Consider the following 4,527-nt stretch of genomic DNA (forward strand, 5'->3'; position numbering starts at 1 on the left):
CAATGAAGGGAACTCATAAGGCGTCAACATACCAAGACATTTTGGACATCAGTGCACAAAATATGGTCCATAAAGACATGGATGAGCGAGTTTAGGGTGGAGTCCTAAAGAGTCCTGACCTCAACTCGATAGAACACCTTGGGGATAAATTAGAGTGGAGACTGTGAGCTAGGCCTTCTCATCCAACATCAGTGCCTAAACATTCCCATAGACACACTCCTAAACCTCGTGGACAGCCTTTCCATAAGAGTTGAAGCTGTTTTAGCTACAAAAGGTGGGCCAGCTCAATATTGAACCCTACGGACTAAGACTGGGATACCATTAAAGTTCATGTGTGTGTATAGGCAGCCTTCCCAATACCTTTGGTAATATTGTTTATATACCCCTGAATAACTGGCTCAGCATATAACTCTGTACTGGTACCAATGCAAACCCAATACATAAACTACAGCAGCTGCAGCCACCCATGGCTGTCTTCACAGCCTGCAATTAACAGTAGTAATCCATGCTGGAAGCATACATAATGTGTCCAGAAGCAATCACCCAAGGTAATTGCTGACTGTGCGGACAGCCACGGATATCTGTGGCCACCGATGCCCTATCTTTGAAGTGTACAGGCCCTGCTGTCTAGAGCTAGCTGCTTGCAGGTGGCAAAGTCAGCAGCAATTCCTGCTACTGTCATGCACACCAGGGCAGGTTGCCTGTGCGAACAAAGCCTAATTTTACTGTGAAAGGGGGAGTATTTTTTTATATACACTGCTCAAAAAAAATTAAAGGAACACTTTGAAAACACACCAGATCTCAATGGTTAAAAATATCATGCTGGATATCTATACTTATACTGACTGGGTAATGTGTTAGAAATGAAAGGATGCCACATCGCTTAAAGGAAATGAAAATCAACCTACAGAGGACTGAATTCAAAGACACACCGAAAATCAAAGTGAAAAAATTATGCAGCAGGGTAGTCCATTTTGCTGAAATTTCTTTGCAGCAATTCAAAATGGTACTCAGTAGATGTATGGCCTCCACGTGCTTGTATGCATGCCTGACAATGTAGGGGCATGCTGCTAATGAGACGATGGATGGTGTCCTGGGGTATTTCCTCACAGACCTGGAACAGGGCATTACTGAGCTCCTGAACAGACTGAGGTGCAACCTGGTGGCATCGGATGGACCAAAACATAATTTCCCAGAGGTGTTCTATTCGTTTTAGGTCAGGTGAGTGAGGGGCTATTCAATGGTATCAATTCCTTTATCCTCCAGAAACTGGCTGCATACTCTTGCCACATGGGGCATTGCCGTGCATGTAGCACCCTTCTAGGTAGGTGCTAGTGAAAGAGTATAGTTTTTGGCTCTGTCTGCCTATCAGAGGAGCAGCAGGCAAATCTATATTGCTCTCTGCCTATTAGAGAGCAGGACCTGTTAGTGAGGTCTGCTCATTGTGCTCAGTATGTGATTCATTATGTCTAGAGAATGTTTCCCAATGGTTCAATAGGGAGGCGTGTTGGACAGTGGGAGGAAACCTGACAAATGGATGCATAGGCTTTGGTACAGTCCTGGTGATTGGCAGGGGCAGGTCGCCTCGGTGCATTCTGGGATACTGTATTAAAGCCAGGAGCACATGTACTGCGAGGTCTTTGGCTGGAGAGCAGAATCCCCGGAGGGAGGGGGCAGCTGCCTCCTCCTCTGTCGCAGGAGGTCGTCCTGAAGGCCGGAGGAATGGATGAGAGGAGCTGAACCCAGAGGTCTGGGAGAGCTGACTGAAGGGGGGACACTGGAGACCCTGGAAAAACAGTATCATGAGTACAGGGACTTGTGTCAAGGGGCCTAACCTGAGGGGGGCCACGCCACATGTAGGATAGTCAGAGGATGGGTGTCAGCAGTAAAGAGAGAGAGAGGATGCTGTGGAGAGTGTCCTGAAGACAATCAATAGTCATCTTAGGAAAGAGACTTAATTCTAATTCACCTTTAGTGGCAGGGTGAATCAACAGCCTGGCTGTACCTGAAGATAGGAGTCCTCAACCAATTGTGCATAGTTAATTTGGAGTATCCCACTATTCCCTTCTCCCATCCCTAATTTATAAAAAAAAAATACAAAACAACTACATACCCCTGGACGGATTATTGACTGAGCCAAGAAGTAAAGTGATAGACTGTGAATGTCAAAGTTGCTATTGGTAACCCAGGGGGACCCGTAAGTGAGAAATCCAGCTTTCCTCAAGGGGGCAGTGCTACACACATACTAAGGGCAATTTAGACAGGAGCCAATTAACCTACCAGCATATCTTTGGGGCAAAGGAGAAAACCGGAGTACCCAGGGGAAACCCACACAGGCACAGGGAGAACATGCAAACTCCAGGTAGGTAGTGCGCTGGTTGGGATTTGAACCAACGACCCCAGTGCTGCCAGGTAGAAGTGCTAACCACTTAGCCACTGTGCTCATGGGCAGAAGGCTACAGGGAGGGTCACTGCTACCTAGTGGAAACAGCAATCTCTCTGTAACAACCCCTCCCCCAGGTGAATCAGGGCAATCAGCACAGAAAAGATGAGCTTTGTATTTATACAATTAAACAGGAAACTTCAACAGAACTTTCTGATACAATTTCTCTATTGTCACCCCATGGTCCCTGACCTGACAGAATTGTCAAGAGATATAGTTATAGCAAACAAATATTACACCCCTATTGTAGCTTCAGAAATTGAGGTTCTTTGTTGCAATGGTGTGTTGTCTTACCTTTCCATATTGTATCTGCAACCTTAAATTATGAACAAGAATTAACAGGCACATAGGCTGCAGGTCCCAAGTAAGTCCATTGAAATGTCCATTACACTTCCGGTTCCGGCGCCGCATGCTCTAGCTGCTTCTCCTGTGGCTCCCGCAGGGGGACTCCTGCCCTTGCATAAAAAGCCTGCTTGAGCCCTCGTTTCAGCCCACTACACCTCAGCCTCCCTTCAGTGGCATCCCAGGCATCTATCCACCGCGTCACATCTTCCTCCATGGACCGATACCTGGAGAAAAACGGCCCACGCGCCACTCCGGGCACACAAATACCTAAGGCTGCGGTCTCTACCCTTTCTTCTGGAGCCACAGACTCTCCCCCCATAGAGATTAGCGCTGGCCCGGTTCCCGCAATGCCACTATCAGGGGACCCGATCACTGACCGCATTGCAAAGGCAGTAGTTGCATTATTATCCCCTACCATTGCGAAATCAGGGGAAAAGGCCGTATCCGCGGGAATGCAAGAAATAAAGAGAGAAGCGAACACTCCCTCAGACTCAATGAGGTTGAGAACCGTTTATCCAGCATTGAAGATGAGGTATATCAGTCGCATACCTCTGAATAGGCTCAGGAAAAAACAAATCAATTTATCCTGCAAAAGCTAGAGGATCTCGAAAATAGGGCGAGACAGAGCAACTTGAGGTTTATCGGGGTGCCTGAATCCCTGCCACCTCCTGCTATCCCTGACCTCTGCGCCAAGAAAATTACAGATGCCCTGGGCCTACAGGGTACATGTGTGGTGGAGAGAGCGCACCGCATGGGGCTTTACTCCTCGGATCGGATGGCCCGTGCCCGATCATCGCTAAGTACCTGATCTACGCTGACAAATCAGCCATATTGCAGAAGTTCAGGCAAACCAAATCCTTCCAAAGCGAAGGAACAAAAATCCTGATCTTTGCGGACTACTCGGTTGAAGTGGAAAAAAAAAAAAGGAAGGCTTTCCAGACCATCTACTCCAATCTGCACCAGGAACAGATTAGGTTCACCGCATATCCGGCGACACTTCGACTACGAACTCCTAATGGCGACCAACTCTCTTTTCAGGACCCATCCTGCGTTCTCTTCATGCTGCAGGTCAGGGAACACCTGCGGCCAAAACCTGTCCTATTCCTCGCCCACTGGTTCAAAGAAGTCCACGCAAGGACTCTCCTAAATGTCTCAAACACTCCACCGTTGTCAGCTCCAACCATTCGGATCATCACCGCGGAACTCTAGACCCAGCTGCCTGTCCTGCCTCTCCTCAGGGTAAAATATGCCTTCTCTGATGGAACTGTTCTCTTTTTTCTTTGCATATAACATGCTTTAAGCACCTCTGGGTGGACACAGCTTACCTGCCTAGTTTGTTATTTTCACTGTAATTGTGTGGGTTCTATCATGTTGCTGTTTGTTACCTCATCCTTACACGCTGGCATCGTGGAGGGCCAGGGCAATCCATATAGGCCCGATGTAGTTACTGCCCGAGTTAAATATCACAGATAAGGCTCTAAACTCTTTTCTTTTTTGTTTGAGTCTACGCTAAGGGCTATGCCTCCTCCCACAGTGACAGCATGCGGAAAAAAGAGAAGTGCATGTATACGCAATGTTTTTTCTGTTGCTCCTTTTGTTGGTTTTTGTTTATTTTAGTGTTTACTTCCGCTCCTTTCCTACTGATTCCACGTTCGGAATCTCCCCTCTCACCCCCTACTCTCAGTAATCTCTCATAATGTCCCTACAGTAGTAAGTACAGATCCATTAAGATGTCTTGC

Source organism: Pelophylax lessonae (assembly GCF_965119305.1).
Source record: "Pelophylax lessonae genome assembly, chromosome: 1".
Lineage (NCBI taxonomy): Eukaryota > Metazoa > Chordata > Amphibia > Anura > Ranidae > Pelophylax > Pelophylax lessonae.